The sequence below is a fragment of the Equus caballus genome, chromosome 7 (assembly GCF_041296265.1).
Source record: "Equus caballus isolate H_3958 breed thoroughbred chromosome 7, TB-T2T, whole genome shotgun sequence".
Lineage (NCBI taxonomy): Eukaryota > Metazoa > Chordata > Mammalia > Perissodactyla > Equidae > Equus > Equus caballus.
Genome location: NC_091690.1, coordinates 86,161,788 through 86,186,191, shown reverse-complemented (window position 1 = coordinate 86,186,191; position 24,404 = coordinate 86,161,788). Strand labels below are relative to the sequence as shown.

At 44.1% G+C, this 24,404-nt stretch overlaps 1 protein-coding gene across 3 annotated transcripts in view; it reads right to left on the bottom strand.

Annotated features, from left to right (window-relative positions):
• The window catches only part of INSC (INSC spindle orientation adaptor protein), a 126,527-nt gene extending 102,551 nt beyond the window's left edge, over nt 1-23,976 (bottom strand). Inside the window, exon 1 of one of the 3 annotated variants that reach the window (XM_070273411.1) lies at nt 23,850-23,976. The gene's annotated coding sequence lies outside the window, so the exon portion shown is untranslated. Of the gene's footprint in view, nt 1-20,248; nt 20,346-23,748 lie in introns of those variants that run through there. The other 2 variants (XM_070273412.1, XM_070273413.1) reach the window with 2 other exon arrangements.
• Nucleotides 23,977-24,404: the final 428 nt, after the last annotated feature.

Sequence of the window (24,404 nt, the reverse complement as noted above, 5' to 3'; positions counted from 1 at the left end):
GGAAGTGTACAGTCTTTTGCAGTTTCACTAATATGATTTTCTCTTACTTCTAAAGCCGTGAGCAGACGGCAGTGTTATGTCAACAACCATGATAATCCAACCTTCTCTGATTTTATTTCCTCCCCAAATCCTCCAAACTGGAGTTTGCTCAATAACATTTGGAAAGCAGCATGATGAGGTCATGGAAATCCAAAAGGTCAGCGCTGGGATTCCAAGTGCAGTTCCGCCCCTTACCAGGCCTCTCTGACCTTCAGCCTCTTCCTTTGTAAAATGGGGACAGAACCTACTCTCAGGATTGTTGTGAGAATCACATAAGATCATGTAGCCTGCATGATACTTAAGAGCAAGTGAAATAATAATACCATAAGCTACTTTGACCCGGGGGCCAGTAAATGGTGCTACATAGGAAGTCTCATGATATCCATCTTTTGCGTCCAATGAAAGATCTATTTTCTACCCAGACCTCAGGCCCAGAGAGCTCCTTCTCACTAAAGGGATTAAAAAGTAGAATATATTAAATACACTGGGAGGAAGAAAAGCCTTCCACAGAAGAGGTTTGATAAAGACCTAGCACATAGAGACCACGCTTTGAATAAGCACAAACAACAACACTAAGACATCTTCTGTGGTTAGCAACATTGGCCCTGAAGGAATAATTAACATCCTAGCTCATACCCTGTGTGACCTAAGTTGTGTGGGGCATTCAAAGGAGAATCCAGCCTGAACCACAACCTTGGCTCAGCCACAAGGGCAAAGGGTTCTCATCAGCTCATTAACAAAAAAGAACCAGAAAGAGAACCAGAACCTACCCTAGGACCATTGTATGTAAATAGAATGACCCAGAGTGAGAGCATAACACAATCATTCTCGACAAATCCTATTGTCACTGTCATAACATCCTCAATGGATAAAGAATCCATTATGTTGGGCGTGGTATCGGGTACATAGACCACATGGTCCACATATGACTATTTGAGTTAATTAATTGGGGCACAGAATGGACCAAACATGAAAGCAGTCCATTCACAGAATGCTGTCTTATCAAGGCTCATTTATGTCTAATCTACCACATGTGACAGCAGCATCTGAGCAGTGCATTGCACAGTGTCTAACACAGAGTAGCAGCTCAGTAAATGTTAGTCATTCCCCAACAGTGTGTTCCATGGCTCTGCAAAAGCATTTTGCTCTTCCGTAATTCTATGCATTGGTCATGGCACCCCAGCACCCAACGTGAAATCTCCTTAATTCTCTTTTTCTATCTCCAGTTAACACCAATGTTTCAGGATTCAGCTGTAATCCTACTTCATCTGGGAGGCCTTCTTCAACCACCCTAACCTATTGTAATTTCTCCACTCAAAAAGTTACCTAGGAATTAATAAAATGGTGAGGTCTTGAACAATTTTAAATTATACTGTAATAGAAGGCACGTTTCTCCATGATCTCTCTCTCTTCCCCTTTCTGCATATTGAGTTATGCCAGAGCAACTGGAAAGCTACAATGTGGCAAAGCCAAAAGATGGAAAAAAGATGAGTCCTGAATCACAGTTTGGAGTAGAGCCACCCAACCCCCATCAGTCTGTGGGGTAGGCAAGAAATGAACATAATGTGCTAAGCCACTAATATTTGAGGAGTCCTTTGTTACAGCAACTAATCTTCATTAACCTGACGAATTGTGAGAATTAAAGTAAATGCTATATTTAAGGCACCCATAAGGGTGGTGGACACAGAGGTCTCTCAATAAATATCAGTTCCTTTTCCCTTCTTCCTTAGCCTTGGAGGAGATGGAGGAATAGTGTATGTGTCTACTGACAATTAACCCTCTGGACACTGATTCTTGTTCTTGCACACCACAATCAGAGTCCAGAAGCTGATGAGGTGAGGAAGGGATGGAATAATTACCTGCCAACATTTAAAGTCAAATCAATTCTGAGACTGAGATCCTGTTTCTCAACCACTGCCTTCTCTGCTCACATACATCCATTCACAATAACAGCTAAAATTTACTATAGTCAGGTACTTCTAAGATTCATTTTTTCATATTTTAACATCTGAAATTGGGGTGTATGTTTCAGTTAATGGCATCTTGGCATTTTGTCATAGTTTAATTGGAAGCATATTTTCTTTTTTATGAAATAACAGGGCATCTTACAATCTATGGCATCTTAAATTCAATGAAATATGGTATTGGGACTTAACCATGTGCCAAGCACTCTTCTCAGTACTTCACATAAATAAGTCCATTTATTTCTTAAAAAAAAAAAATCCAAAATAATCAGTGCTACTATTATCTCCATTTTAAAGATGTGGAAATGAAGACCCAGAAAGATTCAACAATTTGCTAAGGTGCAAAACTAATAAATTGAGTGAGGTAAAAACCATACCCTCTCTTTAAGGTCCTCTATTCCATGCCACTATTTTTTAGCACCAGATTTTTAGTTGACAATTGAGCCCTCTTCTTATAGAGAAAGCTCGCACAAGAATTTTATGTTCAGCAATATGGTAGACCAGATATTCTAAAATACTTCCCCAAGGGAAGAATTTTAAAGGATTGATAAGGTGTTCTTAATATTTTTAAAATACATTGCTGAGTTGGAAAAAATGTAAGAAATCTGGAGATCCCAAAGCAAAGCAAAAGCAAGAACCAGGAATAATAAGCAAGAGTTGAAGGGAGTTGCTGCCCTGAGAACATCTGCTGACTGCTGTGTCCCTAAGCTTCTGTTTCATGAGTGTATGGAACAGAGCAGACCAGGGACAAGCCCAAGGACTTCCCAAGGGAGAGAATCAAATAAAGGTTCAGGAGGCCAGAAACTCAGGGTAGGTATAAATAAGGAATAAATCTTCTATATGGAAGGTGTCAGCAAGAAAAGTTTTCTGTCCCAAACTTGGTGCTGGGTAAAGAGAAGTGAAATTTCTCCTGAGAATGAATGTCCACAGTAAGACCCTCATAAAAGTTCAGGGCCTGAATTCATTTTATCTATGAGGGGCAAAAAAGCTCAACTAGAGAATTTAGTATCAAGAAATAAAAGAGTCTTGGAAGTATTTTCAAGGAGCACAGGCTATAAAATATGACCAAGCAGACTTGAGAAAAAACCGCATAGAACTTCTATAAATTAAAAATATACTAATTAAAATGAAAAACTCATTGGACAGATTAATCAGAGCTAAAGAATGAACTGGTGTATTAAAACATAGAACAAAAGAAATTATCCAAAAATGCAGCCCAGGGAGAGAAAATATGAGAGAACTAAACCTGAGACATAGAGTGAAGTAGTCTAACAAGTATTTAATCACATTTCCAAAGGGAGATAATCAAGAACAGAGGAAAATGTGATATTCAAAGAAATAGTGGCTGAAAAATTTCCTAGAATTTTTAAAAGACAAAACAACTTTCAAATCCAGGAATCCCAATGAATTCCAAGTGGAAAAAATATAAAAGATGTACACACTCTAGACAACTCATAAGACTAAAGAACACCAAAGACAGAGAATAGGGGTGGGCCCGGTGGCACAGCGGTTAAGTTTGCACATTCTGCTTCTTGGCAGCCTGGGGTTCACTGGTTTGGATCCTGGGTGCAGACATGGCACCACTTGGCAAAAGCCATGCTGTGGTAGGCATCCCACATATAAAGTAGAGGAAGATGGACATGGATGTTAGCTCAGGGCCAGTCTTCCTCAGCAAAAAAGGGGAGGATTGACAGTAGTCAGCTCAGGGCTAATCTTCCTGAAAAAAAAAAAGACAGAGAAGATTTTTAAAGTATCCAAAGGAAAAAAAAAAAGAGAGAAATTAGATTGACAAGTGACCATTTAATAACAATGATGAAAGTCAGCAGACAATGGGGAAAATGTCTGATTACAGAAAATAATTGTCCTAAAATTCCATATCCAGAGAAACTCTCTTTCAAGAATAAGGATGAATTAAAAGCATTTTCAAACAAAAATCCCACACTAAAGAAAATCCAAAGGATTTATTTCAGGCAGAAAGAATGTAATGCCAGTTGGAAGGCATGAGACGCAATGATGATGAGCAAAGCTACTTGTAACTATGTGAGTAAATCCAAACCAACCTTGACTATAAGAAATAATCATTTGTAGGATAAGGAAAAAAAGATAAATCTAAAATATTGTACATAAATTCAGAAGGGGACGACTAAAGCAAGTTAAAGTCTTCTAAGATTCTTTCACTTGGGAAGGAAGAAAATAGAGATGTAAATTAACTTTAGGTTTTTAGGTTACTATTAATGCTGTAATTTCTAGGGTAACCAACTAAATGAATATACATAGAGAAAGAAATATACATTACACTTCGAACACATAGAGAAGAAAAATATAAATGAGTAATAAAGAAAAATAATCCAAAATAAGAAAGAAAGAAGTGTGAGGCAGGAACATCAACATAGAACAGTAATCAGAGGAAGGGGAAATGGACTAAAGCAGCCACTTGTAAGCAATGATTATAAAGAGTGCATTACACACACACACACACACACGCACACACACACACACACATACACACCAGAAAAGAGAGAGAGGGAGAGAAAGTGTGCTATGTGCTGGCTACAAGAAGTAGCCCTAAAACAGAAAGACCCAAAACAGCTTAAAGTTTAAGGCAACTAAAGACATACCATAGAAATATTTACCTACAGAATTCTCATGCTAATGTATTCATATAATACAAAACAAACTTTAATACAATAAGTATTATAGAGATGAAGAGATTCACTACATAAAAATAAAAAGGTCAGCTCATCAAGAAGATAGAATAATGAGGTTGTACCCAATAACAATAAACGTCTTAAGAGATACAAAGTAAAAACTAATAAAACTTCAAGGAGAAATGAGCAGTCCAGAATCTAAAAGGGAGATTCCAACACAATTCTGTCATTAATTGATAGCTTAAGCAGAAAAATTATCAGTAAGGTATAGATTTGAATTGCACAATTAAGTTAGATTTAATGTTTATGAGTAGAACACTACATTCAACTTATCAGGAAGACATACTCTTTTCAAGGATTCGTGAATCTTTCTCTTTTTTTTTTTCTGATGACTAATGACTAGATCTTAAAGCAAGCTTCAGCAAATTTCAAATGATTGGCCTCTCTACCCCAAATAAATATCCCCATACATTTGGCTATTTTAAACATGCAAATCACAGGTGAAAGAAGAAATTAGAAAACAAATCTGAATGATTATGAAAAATACACATATAAAAATCATATAGTATATAGATAAGTAGAATTAAGAGCAAAAATCGCAGCCTTAAATTAGCAAATAAGAAAATCTAAAAATTAGATGAATTTCTAACTTCTAACAATATAGAAAATTTAAGAAAGAAGAAGACAATAATTCCAAAGAAAGCAGCAGGAGAAATATAGTTAGGATAGGAGCTGTTATTAAGCAAAATGCAACAAAAACACAAAATGAAACACAAACACAAATAAAACGATCAATAGAGTTAAAGTTAGTTTTTGAAAACACAAAACAGACAAACTTCTGGTAAGATCAGAAAAAAAAGAAAGAAAACATAAATAATCAACATTGGCAACAAAAGGGAATTTATCACTACAGATGCAGCACAGATAAAAAGAATATTGTGGATATTATTATATGGATAGGAATATTATGCAACATCATTGAAATCATAAATAAACTGGATAAATTCCTAGAAAAATACAATTTACCAAAATTGACTCAAGAAGAAATAGATATAACTTATATATCTATAGTTTATAGCCACTGAATAAAGTAGTCAATAGTTTAAAATCTTCCCATAAGGAAAACAGCAGGCACAGAGTTCACAGATGAGTTTCTGACATTCAAAGGAAAGATAAATGTACCCAAACTCTTCCAGAGAATAAGAAAAACCACACTTCCATTCATTTTATGACATAATTTTAATACTGAAACTAAACAAGAACACAAGAAAAGAGATTTATAGACCAGTGTGGTGGATAAACATAGATGAAAATATACTAAAAAAAATATTATTAAACAGAATCCACCTATATGTGAAAAGGGTAATACATCATGGCCAAGTTGGGTTTAGCCTAAAAATACATGGCTGTTTTAATGTCAGAAAATAGATTAATGAAACTCACTACATGAATAGGCTAAAGAAGAAAAATCTTATGATCATCTCAATAGATGAAGAAAAATAATTTTAGAAAATTTAACAGCCCTTCATAATATAACCGTTTAGCAAACTAGGAACACAAGAGACCTTCCTTAAACTCATTAAAGAGCATCTACCAAGAAAAAAACATAGCAGGAGCAACATACTTAATGACGACATGTTGAAAGTATTTCCTGTGAGATCAGAAACAAAATAAAAATGCCCGGCTCCCATCAACTTCTATTCATTACTGTATTACAGATCTTAGCTAGCGTAGAAAAAAAGAAAATGTGTAAGAATGGAAAGAAACAAAACTGTCATTATTTGTCGTTTATATGATTTTCCACAGGGATGGCACATCTGCCGGTGCACAACAGCACACAGCCAAGGGGGCAAGTGGAGACTGAACTCCACTTCTGCTGTGCCCACCCAGCCACCACCCTACCCAGGGCTGGGTCCACCAGACACCGTGGCTGCAGTCCACTAGGCAAGCCAGGTCTCCATGGGTCTCTGTCTTCCCAGACATGCTGTCTTTCCCTAATTCCTATAAAAATGTAGCATGAACTGGCAAGTCCCCCTCATTGTCAATGTAGAAAACCCAAAAGTATCAAAACAAATATTTTAATTCATAAAAGGGCTTAGAAAGTTGACTAAAAATGAATACACAACAGTCAAGTATAGTCCTAGACACCAGCACAAACATAAAGTGAAATTCAGGAGAGAGAACATTAACAAAAGCAACAAAAATATATAAGGTATATAAAATTGAATCTTAAAATGTACAAGCCCTTATTGAGAAAATTATAAAATATTATTAAAAGATATTACAGAAAGCCAAAATAAATGAAGAGGTATTTCACATATATAGACAAGAAAATGTCAATTCACCATAAAAATGATTATAGCTTCCATACAATTCCAACCAAATCCCACTGGATTTTTTCCTGGAACTTGATGACTTGAATCTGAAATGTATAACCAAGATTATTCCTAAAAAAAGAAAAAAAAATGAGGAGACTTTTCCTGCCAGATAATAAGACTTATTTTCAAATGGTAAACACAATGTGATATTGACCCTGGAATAAACTTAGAGAATTGAATAGCGAGCCCCAACTTAGCCAAAGCACGTGTGGAAACTTGATTAATGACAGAAGAGGGGGAAACAGAGGGAGACAGAGTCAGAGCACACACACATCCCAAATCACAAGCAGAAAGTGAATTAGGGTCAGGAGGGCAGGTGATGCCCACTATTGCTTCTGTCTGCTCTATGAGGGGAGAGCTCCTTCTGGCCCACACACTCCTGCCCCTGAGATTCTCTCTCACCCCAGAGCAAAGATCTAGCTGGTTTGAGCTAGAGAGAAACAGCAAGAGGGTTGCTCTAAGAGCCCCCTTCTGTGGACAGAAAAGGCCAGCCCACCTCCAGAACAAGCAGATGAAAAAGCTTCTCAAAATGAGAAAAGGAACGTTAATTAAGAAGATCTGGTATATGATCCTTTTAATGTGCTGTTGAATTCAGTTTGACTGATCAAGTGGGATTTAAGCCTGGAATGAATGGCAAGGATGGTTCAACATACACAAATTAAGACAAATGATCCACCACATTAACAGAATAAAGGATAAAAATCATATGATCGTCTCAACAGATGCAGGAAAATCATTTGACAAAACTGGAGGCTCTTTCATGAAAAAACGTCTCAACATATTGAGCACAGAAGGAACATACCTTAACATAATAAAGACCAGCTATGACAAACCCACAGGTAACATCATATTAATGGTGAAAAATTGAAAGCTCTTTCTCTAAGGTCAAGAACAAGACAAGGGTGTCCACTCTCACCACTCCCATGCAACATAGTACTAGAAGTTCTAGCCAGAGTAATTAGGCAAAAAAAAAAGGGGGGGGGGGAAGGCATCCAAATCAGAAAGGAAGAAGTAAAACTGTCTCTGTTTGCAGATGATATGATCTTATATACAGAAAACCCCAAAGACTCCACAAAAAATCCATTCAACTAATAAGTGAATTCAGTTAAGTTGCAGGATATAAAATCAACATGCAAAAATCTGTTGCATTTCTATAGACTAACAGCAAAGTATTTGAAAAAGAAATAAAGAAAAAAAAACAAACAAAAATTCCGTTTACAATAGCATCAAAAAGAATAAAATACTTGGGAATAAATTCAACCAAGGAGGTGAAAGATCTGTACACTGACAACTATAAAACATTGTTGAAGGAAACTGAAGACATAAAAAAAAGGAAAGATATCCCATGTTCATGGATGAGAAGAATTAATACTGTTAAAATATCCATACTACCCAAAGCTATCCACAGACTCAACGTAATCCCTATCAAAATTTCAACGGCATTTTTCAAAGAAACAGAAAAACAATCCTAAAATTTGTATGGCATCACAAAAGACCCAAAAGAACCAAAGCCACCTTGAGAAAGAAGAGCAGAGCCAGAGGCATCATACTTTCTAATTCCAAACTATATTACACAACTACAGCAATCAAAACTGTATGAAACTAACATAAAAACAGACACATAGACCAATGGAAAAGAATCAAAAGCCCAGAAATAAACCCCCATGTTTATGGGTTGACCATGTATATGGTCAACTAATATTTGACAAGGAAGCCAAGAATACTCAGTGGGGAAAACAGAGTCCCTGCAATAAATGATGCCAGGATAACTGGATATTCACATGCAAAAGAATGAAATGGACCCCTATTTTACACCACTTACAAAAATTAACTCAAAATGGATTAAAGACTTAAATGTCAGACCTGAACCTATAAAACTCCTGGAAGAAAACATAGAGAAAACACTCTCTGACACTGGTGTTGGCAATGACTTTTTAAATATGACACCAAAAACACAAGCAACAGAAGTAAAAATAAAGAAGTGGGACCACGTTAAACTAGAACCTGCACAGCAAAAGAAACGATCAACAAAATGAAAAGGCAACCTATGGAATGAGAAGAAATATTTGCAAACCATATATCTAATACGGGGTTAATATCCAAAACATATAAGGAGCTTATACAATTCAATAGTACAAAACAAAACAAATAATCGAATCATTTTAATGGGTAGAGAGATTAAATAGACATTTTTCCAAAAAAAGACATGCAAATGACCAACATGTATATGAAAGGTGCTCAACATGACTAATCTTCAGGGAAATGCAAGTCAAAATCACAGTGAGCTATTGCCTCGCAGCTGTTAGAATGGCTGTTATCAAGAGGAAAACAGATACACAAGTGCTAGCGAGGATGCGGACAAAAGGGAACACTTGTACACTGCTGGTGGGAATGCAAATTGGTACAGCCACTATGTAAAATAGTGTGGAGGATCCTCAAAAAATTAAAAATAGAACTACCATATGATCCAGCAGTCCCACTTCTAGGTATATATTTGAAGGAACTGAAATCACTCTCTCAAAGAGAAATGTGCACTCCATATTCCTTGCAGTATTATACAGAATAGCCAAGACATGGAAACAAACTAAGCATCCTTCATAGGGTGACTGGATGAAGAAAATGTGGTATACATGTGCAGTGGAATATTATTCAGCCATAAAAAAGAAGGAAATCCTGCCACTTGCCACAACACAGATGAACCTTGAGAACATTACTGTATGATCTCAAAGCTGAACTCATAGAAACAGTAGATTGGTGGTTGCCAGTGGCTGAGGGGTGGGGAGGATGGAGAGATGTTAGTCAAAGGGTACAAATTTTCAGTTATAAGATGAATCAGTTCTGGGGATCTAATGTGAGCATAGTGGCTATAGTTAACAGTGCTGTATTATATACTTGAAAGCTGCTAAGAGAGTAGATCTTCAATATTCTCACCACAAAAAAAGGTAACTATGTGAGGTGATGGATGTGTTAACTCATTTTATCATAGCACATTTCACAACATATACGTATATCAAGTCATCATATTGTATACCTTAAACTAATGCAACGTTATGTGTCAATTGTATCTCAATAAAGCTGGGGGAAAAAGGGAGAAAAAAAGGAAGACCTCGGCTTAGCCAGACATGCACCTCCCCGCTAAAACAGCCTACTGCGCTCACTAGTGCGGGATGTGGGAGGAAAGCTGCTCCAGGGGCCCTGCTCTGTGCCCTGACCTGCCCTTGCGTATCTGGGCACAGGGGCCAGCACAGCCCCTCACCACCGTGCCCGGGTCGGGTGGGGCCGCTCCAGGCTAAGAACGCGTCAACCTCACGTGGCACAGGCATGTGGGGCAGATGCTCTCATCCTGATGCTTCTGCCCCTGATGACGCCCACAACCCCCACCCCATGCCGTCCTTCTGACTCCCCTTCCCAAACCCAAAAGGTGGCACAAAAGGACAGAGACCAGCAGCCCAGAAACCAGCAGCCTCGTCTCAGCTCTGCCAGTAACCAACTTTGTGAACTTTGTCAAGTTACCTAACCTCTTGAGACTCTTTTCTCATATGCAAACTGAAGATAATAATATATCTTTGATTGCCTGGCACAATTGTTGTAAAGACCAAAATATAATAAAGAAGATGACACTGCTTTGTAATCCCTGTATGAGGTCATAAAAATAGGAGGGATTTTGTTAGGCAATGTGGTCTATGGAAATGAGTCTCTTGAAAGAACCAAACGAATGAATTTATAAGGGTGGAAATTCAGGCAAAGCGAAAAGTGAGCCCAAGGCCAGGATAGAAATCTGGAAGTTAAGGTCTTAAACAAAATTCCTGTTAGCATAATGTAAGCAAGAAACCTGGAATGTTATAAGAGGACAGGTCCTTGGGAATTGTCTTTTCCAATCCTATTGATTTATGCCAAGAGAAACAGAGACCCAGAGAGGGCAAATGACTTGCCCAAGTCACAGAGCAAATTTGTGGCTGAACCCAGACTAGAATCCAATATTTTTCTTCCCTTCCCCTCATTTTCTGTCTAAAACCTGGCCTAGTCCATGACGCCACCTTGGAGAACATAATTACCCCATATCTAAACAAAATACCACTGCCTTCCCCAGGACATGCACTGAGGCATGCTAAACTTGGGGACACTTATTTTCCTGTGTCTACCAGTTCAGCTTGCTCATGAGTATAACTCACGCCCCTCCATGTGGAAATCCCTCTGCCAACTCCACAGCACAAGACAAACCCAATGTGTTGACCAAGAGCTTAAGAACCAATTACCCATCCAGCACTGATGCAGACCCTGGAGCCTGGGCGGGCAGGGGCTATGGCCCAAATCCCTCTGACTTTTCAAGAAATTGTCTCCAGCTCAGCCCTCCCCACTAGAATCCTAAATGTGGGGATGGAGGCGCTTCAAAGGACAATTCCATGTGAAATCCTGTTGTTAAGTGATAGACTTCTGCAAACCGTGAGGAGACAACAGGACTTCTTCTTATATCATTGTCCTTCAGCTCCTTGGGACAGCAGCGGAGCAAATATGTGGGTCTGGTGAAGTCCCTGGGGGCCCAGCCTTAGGCCAGACCAAGCACTGGATTTAAGACCCAAATGTGCATCCCAGGTGCCCATCTGGAGGCTGTGAATCCCCTGTGGGCTGCTCTCTCTCAAGCTGGGCAGGGACTTTCTCTCTTGCAGTGACCCGGGGCACAGGACATACCAGCCCCTCACCCACACCTGTCTCCTCTCCCTCGCTCTCAGAGGCACATTCACGGCAGCAGCCCCCTCCGCTCACTCACATTCACGGTCCCAGTGAGCCTTTGCCAAGGGCTGTGAGGATAATTGAGGCAGAACTGGTCACAGGCTAGGCCATACGAGTGCATGAGGGATCCGGAGCCAGGCTCTACCCCCGTCCACGGTCAGGTCTTTCTGATCCCACATCTGGTCCACTCTGAGACCAGTCTAACACCAGCCTTGGTCTGGGTCAAGAGGGCATCTGTTCTGCATCAGGCCCCAGCCGGATGATGGAGAAGTAGATGAATAAAACAATTTTCTTCTTCTTAGAATTTCCTCTTCCATTGAAAGAGATACGTAAATGCATAATTAAATAAAACATAGTAATTCCTCCAACATGAGTTCAAATAAGATGCTTGACCTTTCTCTGCCACAGTGCTCTGTGTGGCCTGGGACAATTAATGCCTTTTCTGGGCTTCCAATTTCTCATCTGTAGGAGGAGAGAGCTGGGTTAGACGAACTCCTACTCTGACTCTATGCTCCTACAATCCAACAACGCCTCCCCAGAAGCTTCTAAAAGAGTCATTCACGGCCAGAGTCCATACCCAAACCTTTCCCCACTTGCTCTGCCCAGAACCCAGGCTGCTCTGTGTTCTTTGTTCAAAGGCGGCTTCAAGTTACAGGAGACATCTGGAGTTTGTCCCCATGACAGCCACTCGCACCACCTGCTGCTTCTGTTAGCCATGAGAGCCCCCGCATCATTGCATACTTGCCCACTGTGCATCTGGGGGCCACCCCAACAGTCCTCCTAACCTCAGGGACCCTGCTGGCCATAAGGCTAAGAAGGCTTACACAAGGCAATTGTCTTCTTGCTGGCCTCCGAGCCCCCAGCATCCCTCTCTTTATTCTGATGTCAGCTTCAGCCTCTTAACACACAGCTCTCATTACACCATCTCCCTGAAAACCTGTGATGTCTCTCCAGTATTTCTCACCTCAGGCCTGAACTCCTCAGCCTGGTGCTCATGACTCCCTAGACCCTGTCTCCAGCCCACCTCACCTCTTTTGGCACTAATATCCCATACACCCAATGTGTCCCTTAGGTTCAAGCTTCAAGGCAAGCTCCCCGCTAGTCTTCAGGCCTGACTTGCTGTCCCCACCCATCGAGATTCACCTTAAATGTGGCCTCCTCCTGGAAGCTTACACTGACCCCCAGAGCACAGGGCACCCAAATACTGAAGTGCTGACACCATTCGTCTCGGGCTTACCAGTGCCTGCTTGGTTTTCTAACTGACTGCTGATCTCCTATGGGTGTATCCTGTCTCCCCTGCTAGGAACAAAGTTCTAGAAGGATCTGCCCACATCTACCAGCATCTAGCATAACGCCTTACATGTAGCAGGTAAAGATTTGTCAAAAAGCAATGAAGACAGCTGGACAGATCACTGAGGGACAGAAGAATGGATGAATAGCCAGGAAGAGCCTCAGGCATAGGCAGTGCTATGTAGACATTGGTGGAATAAAAAGTGAAAAGGAAGGATAAATGAATGAATAAGTGGACCTTGTGCCAGCCACCTACGTCTCTCACCTGTGTTACTACAGCAGGCTCCTACCTTATCTTCCTCCCCAATCTCAAGAATGTGTTCTCCTCACAGCAGCCACAGCGTGTCATTTCCCTGCTCAAAACCTTCCAGTATCCATCCACGTCATTCAGATTGAAAGCCAAAGTTCTCCAAATAACCTACCTGATCTGGCCCCCGTTATTGCGCTGATCTCAACTCCCCGGACTTCCGTTTCACTCGCATCACATTGATCTTCATCCCGTCATACTGACCTTCAGGGCCCCCCTCACACGAACCTCAGGACTTTTGTCTTTCTTCTGCTATTTGACTTTTCTGCCCCCAAATATTCACATAGCTCGCCCTTTCACTTCCTCCTGGCCTCTGTTTAAATATCTGCTTATCAGAGAGACTTTCTGACCCTGTTTAAATGTACAAACCCCCTCCCATCCTTAGACCTCCCTTGCCATGCTCTATATTTCTCCGTAGCACTGAAAACCGTCTGCATACTGTATATCAACCTGTTCACTGTCTGTCGTCTCACACCAGAAAGCAAATTCTCCCACAGCACACGTTCTGCCCACTGCTGTATCTCCAGTGCCAAAAACAGTGCATGGCACAGACTAGGGGCTAAGTAGATAGTTAGTGAGTGGATGAATGAGGGAGAGAACAAGTGAATGAGGCTGTAACTCGGATCCTTGGCATCTTCGGGCATTTTTCCAAGATGCTCTTATCTGACGTGGCTGTCATTGTCCTGTGTCTGCTCAGTTCCAGCCTGCTCCATGTCATGGCAGATGGACGGCACACATTCTGGGGGCTCTTTGTAAATGACGAACCTCAAAGAACTGAAAGAGTAGCTTCTGGCGGGGCAAGGCCAGGATTAGTCTACTGCCTGGTTTCTAAACGCCACATTTTTAAATCCTGCTCTCTCACCCTCCGCCTAGCCTCTCTGCAAATTCCACAGGGTTAAAAGTGCGATCCTGGTAGAAAATGAAGAAGAAAACAAAAGCATCCTCTTTTCCATGGTGGGGTTCATAGGGAGCTATGTTTCTCCTTCCCCTCCAGGCCTGAGCCTGGAGCACCTCTGCAGAGCCCAGCTGCCACTTTCTATCTCTCTGATCAAGGAGCCTAATTCCTAAGCTCTCATCACCACTGAAAGAGCGGACAGGACTCTAGAAAAGCAGAGGTGACATAAGAGGAATAATCAGCGTGGCAGGTTCTGGTCTCCCTCTCTTCCTGTTAACACCCTGCAGTCACACATGGCCCAGCACTCAACCAGCACAGCGACATCTCCCCACCTCGATGGTCTCCTTGCCTGGGCTTCTGGCTGTGAGGACCATACGAAAGAGAGGTGAAGGAGAGGGGGTGACAGTGCCTTGAGTCCCACTATAAGTCCAAAACAAAGTCTTGTTTGTGGATGGATAGGTGGGTGCCGAATGGGCTAGTAGGCAGGTAAGTTACTGCGTGCAGGCAAAATAGATAATTGAATAAGTAAGAGAGGAATGCAAGAGTGAGTGAGCCAGAGTGACTGAACGGGCTCTCTGTCCTAGTGTTAATGGTGTCTTTGCAAGGATGGCTCACTGGGCTTGAGAAGACCCTCTCTCCGAATTCTCTTTTAGGCCCATGTCTAGTGCAGTCTCGGGGTGAGGAGGAGGTTGGCAGCTCCAGACTGATGTGAATCACGCAAGTAACTCTCAAGTTCCCAGGAGTCTTCATGATTTGTAAAGATCGTGGTTTGTACAGATCCTTTGTACAAGCAGCCAAGTCAGGACCAGCTGGAGGCCCTTGGACCTCCTACCTCATCTACAAACAAGAGAGGGGTTGATGGAGAAGCCATAACTCAGTGACGCCATTTGACTGAGCCAGCTCCTCCAGGGAGCTCCTAAGAATCATCCAGAAACTAGACATTACCTATCACCAGTCCCCTAAAACCTCCTGAGTGACAACGTAATCTGTCTGCCCAGAAGGTGGTAAGATCTTGGAGAAGCAGAAAGGCACCTCAAATACAACATGTCCTAAAATGAATTATTCCCTCCTCAGATCTGCTTCTCCCCTAGAATTTTTATTCTACTGAATGGCACCACCATCCATCTCATTTCTCAGCTGATAAAACTTCATTCATTAATTCATTCAACAAACGTTTGTGGCATGTGTCAGTAACATGCTAACTGAAAGGAGGCACATGGTGTTTTATAACCCCTTATAAAATGGGATTTGACCCAATCAGGGAGGTCATGGAAGGGACAATTGAGCTGAGAACTGACAGATAAGTAGGAATTCAGTCTGTGAAGACATGAAGGAAGGGCATTCTAAGCAGAGGAACAGCAAATGCAAAGGTCTATGGCAGGAGAGAGCCTGACAGGCCCAAGAGACAGACAAGGCCAGTGCAGCAGAAGACAGAGTAAGGAGAGTGCTGGGTAGGAAGATGGAGGAGACGGTAGCAGGGGTCAAACAAGACCTTGCAGGACCTGTTAGAGTTGGTCTTGGAACCAACCCGTTGCTGAGTGGTTAAGTTCACACCCTCCACTTTGGCGGCCCAGGGTTTTGCCGGTTCGGATCCTGGACGCAAACATGGCACTGCTCACCAAGCCATGCTGAGGCTGCATCCCACATAGTAGAGCCAGAGGAACTCACAACTAGAATATGTAACTACGTACTGGGGGACTTTAGGGAGAAGAAGAAAATAAAAAAAGAAGAAGATTGCCAACAGACATTAGCTCAGGTGCCAATCTTTAAAAAAAAGAGAGAGTCGGTCTTTATCTTAAGATCAATAGAAAACAAGTGAAGTATTTTTAAGGTAAGAAATGACACGAACCGAGTTGTGTTTTGGAATGTACTCTGGCTCCTGGGTGGAGAATAAATTGCAGAGACCCCACGTGGAGATAGGTGAACCAGTTACGACGCTCCTGTGGTACTCCAGTGAGATGAAGATGGTACCTTGAACCAGAGTAATGCAGGTGGAGATGGAGAGAAGTGACAGATTTGAGAGAGATTTACAAGAGAGCATCCAAAGACTTGGTGATGGAGTGGACACGGGCTTTGAGGGAGAGAGGTGCGAAGGGTGATTACCAGCCCTCTCTGACTTGTGCAGCTGCATAGATGAAGGAGCCAGTCAATGAGATCTGAAATACCTGAAGAGGACCACACGTGAATAGAATAGTGCAGAAGAATAATGCAGAAATTCCATTTTGGACATGCTGAGTTTGAAGGCCTTTGAGACATCAGTCTGAGAGACCCTTTGACTCCTTAACCTCTGCATTCAACCTGTCACCAGATTCCACCTCCTCTCCACTCTGTCTTAATTCAGATCCTTATAATTATTTCCTAGATTATTAAAACAATCTTCAGGCTCTCTCTCCTGTTAATCCATCCATTCCACACTTTCTAAGGATTAATGAGGGAGGCCCTCGCTGACCAGCCAATCTAAAATACTCTTACCCTACTATTCTCTATCTCAGTTGGTTTGGATTTTTTTCTTTATAAAAATATATCCTAATTTGTTGTATTTTTCATATAGAAATAAATATGGACATATACATCTACGTCCTAGCTCTGCTAAGAGGGCATAGAAGTAATGACACACTAAAAGCAAGGGGCACAGGTAGCCCCACACCTTGGTTTCCAAATGCCATTCTCCACTACAGGGAACCAGGTCTCCTTGGAGAAAAGGCTCATTCCAGGGCTGGAGCAAAGAAAGGATGAAATGAGCCGGAACATCTTGCCACTGCAGATAGTAAGGAAGGGCTGAGAGAATCACGGGGACAAGTCAAAAAGAAACAGGGGCCGGTTCACAGAGCCTCCCACTGATCAAATCTGGGGCAATTTGAACATCAGAATAAAATATACTAATTGATTATAACCCATTGAATAAATTAATTAAGAATCCATGAGTCCATAGTAATGAAAGAAGGAAGGGAGGAAAGAAGGAAGAAAAGAGAGAAAGAAAGGGAGAAAGGAAAGAACTTTCTCACCAGTGTGTGCCAACTAATAAATACAGAAGAAATAATGGATTCAAAAGTATCAGTGATGATAAAATTAGTGGGTGAAAGTTTGATGAGGAACGGGCTATTTACATAATTTCAAAATATCGCTCCACAAATTACTTATTAATTACAAAGGGAAAAATAGTAATTTCATAGTGGAGAAACTGGTGAATATCATCGCAAGCAAGTGACGAAGGCTTCCATCACCAGCACTGGGACAGTCCCCGCATCCCGTGCCTGCTGATACGATAAACTCGCCTCAGTGGTATTCCTGCCCAAAATGCATAGCTTGAATCTAATCATGCAGAACCATCAGATAAACCCAAACTGAGGGCTAGGCAACATAACAACTGGGCTGTACTGCCCAAAGACATAAAAGTCAAGAAAGAAAAAGTAGAGGAATCGCTCTGGATGAAAAGAGACTGAAGAGATACGACAACTAAACGCAGTCTGTGGATTGGATCCCAAATGGGGTGAGAGAGGTAAAGACATGAGGACAGAATTGTACTGTGGTAAGAGAACATCCTTTTTTTAAGGGAATACACATGGAAGTATCTAGAAGTAAAGAGACATCACGTCTCCAATTTACTCTTAAATTGATCAGAAATATGAATATTTTCTATGTATTCATATATCGTATGAACTGCACACAAATAAAACTATAAGTACAATAACAAATGAGCAATAAACTATAAATTATATAGACATATAAAATATACGTAAAGAACAAAAATAATGTATTTTTATGTTATTGGAGAGAGAGAATGAAAGCAACAAAGTAAATGGAATGTATTATAAACAATTAAGGGATATGGATAAAGAGGGGTTTCTTCTACCAGTCTTGCAAATTTTCATTAAATTGATATGATACCAAAACGAAAAGTCACATAAAAATTATTTGTTTTATGTTTGTTGAATGAATGAATGATCCCATATCCAACCATGACCCTCCCCTGCTTAAAATACCTCAGTGGCTGCCCATAACCATCATATAAAAATTCAAACACCTCAGCACAGCCTTCAAGGCCTGACATCCATCAGTAGCCCTTTGTAATGTCTCCCATCTCATTTCTCATCAGTACTGACCATCCACACTACACACTCCAATCTTACTAACTGCTTAAAGTCCCCCACGCTTACCATACTAGACAGGGCTTCTGTGCCTTAGCATGTGCTGGCCTCTCAGCCTAACATGCTCTCCTCTTATCCCCCTGGCAACTTCTTGCTGTGTTTGAAGATCCAGACCAAGAATTTTCACCTCTGGGAAGGCCTCTCTGATCACCCTAGTTGGCGATGACACTTCTTCTGATCCACCAATACCTCCAGTACCCACCATGATCATGTCCCACAGACAGCCCTGTCACTCTTGGTTTACAAGGCTCTCTTGCCACATGGTCTGATTGCCGCATGAGGACCAGGATAGTCCCTACTCACCTGTGTGCCCAGTGCCTTGCACAGGTCATGACACATCACAGGATCTCAATTAATATTTGAGGCATGAATAAGTGAATAATAATGTCTGAACTTTCTGCATCTCCCAAGAGAGCCCCTGACTTCAGTTTTTTTCAATATCCTCAAAAAATACGGAAGAGTGAGGGAAATCATTTTACACACAAGGAAAGTGAGCCCCCAAGGGTGAGATAACATAGTGTACACAGAGGCTGGGCTAGAACTGGACTCCAGATCTCTTGTCAATCAATCAGTCTGGTGTTCTTTTCCAGAAGGTGGGTGGGTGGGACAAGAAGGAAGGATATGCCATTTGTGGCTCACCTGTTCTATGCTAGACACCATGCTTCAAATAAACTTGCTAGCTCTAGCATCACCATTGCATTATGAGGAACCCCATTTTACAGATGAGGAAACTGAGGCTTCATGTCAACACTGACTGCAAAGCTGATGCTCTTTTCTCTGCACGCTGTCAACATGTGTGGCCCACCTCTGACCCTCCATCAGAGGACATGAAATGACCTGAGTTGATCATTCTGTCCCTCAACCACGTCTTTTAAACCAGCGCCACACACATGCCCACAATGCAGCCACACCCTCAGACCACAGGCGGCATTTCACATGGTGTCCAAACCCCGGATATTTGGTTTGTAAGACAAAACCTCCGTTCCTCCTGCAGAAAGTGAACACTGTACCCAATTACCCAGCCAAACTGCTGACGCCTACAGACGCTGCATCACGCTGAACAGGGTCTGGTCTGCCCAGAGACGTCCTCAGGGGATCCAGCACTCCCCTAGAGCTTGGCACTGAGGTGATCATGGAGCTGGGGGAGGGAGGACCAGGCTGGTTGGATCACAGAGTCTGGGTGGAGACTTGGTTCCCAGGATGGAGATTGGTCCAGGGGAGAAGTGAAGCCACAGAAGCCCAGTGCTGCCCACTCGGAGGGAGGAGGGGATCCCTGGCCCCCACCCCCAGCCCAGGAGTCCTTCCCCACCCCACCCCTGCTTCCCACAGAGCAGCTCCATCTGAGGCTGGGAAGGCCAATGATGCTGATGACGTTCAGATCCTGGAGCCAGACAGAGAAGTCGGGCACTTAGCCCTTCCCCAGTTGGCCCAAAGGGGTGACTTTTCCTGCTTTCAAGGTCTGTGAACTGAGGAGTGGTCAGTGGACATTCACCACAGACTCCAGTGTCAGACAGACCTGGGATGGAATTGTTGCTGGCTCTGACCTGGGGAGAATCTTTTAACCTCTCTGTGCTTCCGTTTCCCTGCCTTTAAATAGCAGTCCCTGTCTCACAGGGTTGTTCTAGAGGATTCATGAAACAAAAGACGCAAAGGGTCTGATGAAGGGGTTGGCCTTTAGTACATACTAAATAAATGGAAGTCATGTGTGTAAGCCTTCCCCCACAGAAGTTCCGACCACCTCACCCGATGCGCTCCTGCTGGATTTTAAACCTGTTTCACTTGGTTGGGCTTAAAGTCCAGAGAACAACCAGAATCCTTAGCAGAGATGCAATCAAGTCTTAGTCTTACCTTTTTGAGATGCTATTTACCTGGGAAGGAACAAACTCCTCACCCGCACCAGCCCACCAGCGCGTCACTCCATGCCAGGCGTTAGAGTCACCTTCACCAGCTCACCAGCAAGTCATTCCACGCCAGGCATTCCCAGAGCCTCAGGCCAAGGATTCCTCTTTCCCACTTGGTCACCAAATGCTTCTGGGATGATTAGTCTTAAATGTGGGCAACAGCCACCAGTGTGGGGTGACCTAAGGCCTACTGAGAAGCAATGTCCCAACACGATGCCTGAAGGACCCCCATGAGAGTCCTTCTAAGCCTTCTTTAGTGCTAAGCACTGTCCCCACTGTTCCCCTTTCCAAACATCAGCAGCCTTGGGCAGGGTAAGATTATCGGCCTTGGCGTGAATTAGAAGTTTCACCAGCTTTGCCATTTGGCTAGAAAGCTGCCCTGCATTCAGTTGTCCCTGGTGACCCACATCTCTTACAGGTAAGAGGTAACAAATAATTCCCTAGCCACTTGGCCTACTTGGGACCCCCTTGATGGGAAGGAGGAAGGAGTGAGCCTCACAGATCCACGAAGAGGCAGAAAAGCCGCCTTGTGTTTCTCCACATTCCCAAAGCCGTGTTCCTTGTCCTGAACTCGGGCTTCAGAAGGACCATCCCTGATCAGAGACCGCGTGGTCCACGCAGAGGGAAGCAGAGCTCAGGTCCAAGAGATACAGACCTCCCAGCAGAGCCCTGGGCCTAGGCAGGGTCACATGAAGAAGGGGTGGCCATGGGGCCAGGGCCAGGCTTGGGGCAGGAGTCAAACTCCTTCGGGCACCCAGACACTCACGCTTTTGAGACAGGGAGGAGCTGGCAGCTGAGGCACTCAGAGCAGGGGGCATTTATCAATGGCCCAATTCATTCTCAACAATCCCCATTGTCTGAGCCAGGACAGAGATGGGCATTATCTCTCAGAGCTGCAAGGAAGAAAAGCCCCAAGACATGGTCACGAATCTGAGTCCAAAGATACAGAAGCCAAAATTGAGACATACGGTTTGAAAACCAGCTGAAATATTTGAAATTGAAGATGTCTCAAAAAAAAAACCATGCAACATAGCTCCCAGCCTCAGAGACCAATAGAATGCTTAACTGCTGATTCTTCATTTATTAATCTAATCTCTTTCTACAAAGGATGCAAGAGTTTACAGCTAAAGATGTGCACACTGTAAAGTTGTTAAAGTAGAAATTAAAAGTCAAAGTGAGGGTTCCAACTAACACCGTTACTAGGATGGAGCAATACGATGGACTAAGAGCTTCCTAGGAGCCAGAGTAAGAAAGGAAACACACAGGTTACGCCATGTGCTCAAGAGTCACAGAGACCTGTAGAAACCCCTTGAGCACTCTACACTTCAATTTCCTTGTCAGGAAAAAAAAAATGGGACTATTAACCTAATAAGGTTGTTGCAAAAATAAAGCATATGTTAAAGACTCCATAAATAGTTGTCATTATTATTACCATTACTCCGCTATCTGATTTCTCTCCTTTAAACTGGAACTGTGTTCAATTGTGGGGTTGCCCTGATGCTCTATGATTCCTCATGGTTGCTCTGAAATTCTGATTGACAGGTATATGTACTTGATTTATTGAAAAACGGGGAAACAGCCTGGGACTCACCACGACTCCTCCAGTTTTCCAGAGTCTTTTCTTGAGTCCCAAGGTGGCTGGGGACCCCCACACAGGAGGAGGCTGGGGAAAGCACGCAGACTTCCCTCCATCATCACCTTCACGCTGCAGAAAGGCTGCCGGGCTCACCACAGCCTGCCCTTATTTAAGCTTCCCCAAGAGTCAGGCCGAGGCCAGGCCAGGGAAGGGAGACCCCAGCACCTCCCTCAGGAGATGGCTGGAGCCCACCTGCTCGCCTGCAGATTGGGGCAGTTGGCAGGCTGAGAGCTCAGGCACTCCTTGGACAAACCATAAACACCGAGGAAGAAGAAAACCAATGTCATCTTTCTAACTTCCCACCTGACGGAGCACATTTAGTGTGGGCACCTCATTGAAGCCTGTCCAGAGGAGAATGGCCAGGATGGGAGAGGTCTAGAGGCCATGATAATAATAATAATAATAACAACAACCAGCTGATACATGGGGCACCCACTCTTCCAAGCACTGTTTAGTGTGTCCCCAGAAGTCCTCAGGGGAACAAGAAAAGAGATGGCCACTGGAAGAGGAGAGAGGAGCAAAGCAAAGGCTAGCCCTCCTGACCCAGCCTGCGGAGGGGAGACCCAAACACGGCTGATTAAAACCAAAGAAGAGAAGGAATTGGCCCAGCTCAGCTCACCGCTCCTCGCTGTCAGACAACTGCCTGGGCCCAGCTTGCAGGCTCACTGCTTTTCTGCTGCAGGGGGTCCAGAGTGTAAACCAGAGCCTGCAGCAAATCACAGGTGCCGAGCTCGCCTCAGCCTTCCAGGCTGGCCCTTGCACTTCTAGGAGGGCAAAAGCTGCTTTCGAGTCCCAGAGCCTGAGGGCCAGGTTCCAAGAGTAGCCTCAGTTCCAGGTCAAATGGAACAACCTGAAGGCACTGTACCACCAGCTTCCCTGACCGCCCCAGCCAAAGCTTCTGACTTAAGACATTCCCGACCGAGGCCAGATTTTTGGGCTCATTGTCCAAGGTGCCATATGTTGGCTAAAGGGGAGCATAAAAGGGGGCCTGGAGGCTGAGAGTGGGTCAATCCAAGGGCGCGTGTTTGTGTATATGCATATCTTACATGGGTAGGTGCATGTTGCATACATGTCACTGTCCACATATACATGTTGCAAGTGGGTGAGTGTTTGCGGGGATGTCCTGAGAGGAAGTGTGTGCAAGGCTGGTGTGTGTGGGCAGGAATGCGTGGACACGTGAGGAGCTGTGTGCGCATAGGTGTGGGTGCCCCGCGCGTGTTTGTGGATGGACTTGGCTGTGTGGTCCGCTCATCCCCTTGTCCTCCTGCCTTTCCTCCTGGCATGAGAGTGGGGGCCCCCCTGGCTGTCTGCCCAAGCCTGGCCAGCCAGGTAAGGCTGTTCAGAGTCCCATTCACTCCAGTGTTGGCTCTGAGCTCCTGTCTTCCTCAAAGTCCTGAGAAACCAAAGCTGCATGACCCACAGAGAAGACGCCCGAGTCGGGGACAAGTCAGGTCACCCTAGAAAGGCTGGGTTCAGGTAACACTTCTTACCCCCAGCTTCTGCCTTCCCCCGCTCACACACGCATGCATCCATCCACACACGCACCCGCTCAGCCCACGTGCAGCCTTCCCACCCCACACGCGAATGCACTTCCAGGAGAACAGACACGGTCCACACAGGGCAGCACGTGCCACACAGACACACATGCCACCTGGGGGCACACACCAGGCCCACACACACTGACACTCTCCACCCACACTTACGCCCTGGGACACATGCTAGAAAGTTCCACATGCTACCACACCGGCCCAGACACACTCCCTCCAACTGGCAATCGCTCCACTCACAAGCACTCACACTGACACACATACCTACTATCCAAATAGTCACAAACGTGCTGTGTCCCCGACTAGGCTGGCAGATCCCGCACCGGCCCCTGAGCTGTGTCTGCCGGCGGAGCGCGTTTACTTACTCTGAGCGAGTGGCCGGACTGGAGGGCGCAGCGCGGGCGGTGGCGGGACGCGGCCGGGCTCCGGAGGCCGTGCGAGTGGCCCTCTCCGCCGGCCCAGCCCCGGGGGCCGCCCGCCCCGCCCGCCCCCGGCGGCGGCAGGACCTTCCACAACAGCGCGCTCGCTGCCAAGCCTCTGTCCCGCGACAGCCACCGCTGCCTGGAGTCTGGCCGGGCCGAGAGGCTATTTTGGTGCCCCCGGAGGTGGAAACATCGCTCTCTCGTCTGTGGGGAGCACTGGAATGGGGACGCGGTCAGGGCTAATTAGAGACCTGGCTCACCCCGGGGCCGGGGTGGGGGGAGTCACGGCTGGCAAGCCCCCGGGAGCGTCGGAGCCGACCCGGCGGGGGTGCCCACATGCGCCCCGCGTGCCAACATCTGCACAGGGAAGGAAATGCCCCGCGATCGTTTTCCTTGGAGCTGAAACTGAACAAGGAGGGGTTTGGGCGCGGTGCACACGTTCTGCCTAGGGAGCCGCCAAACTTTGAGCAGCCCCCAAATGCCTGGAATGCGATTTGG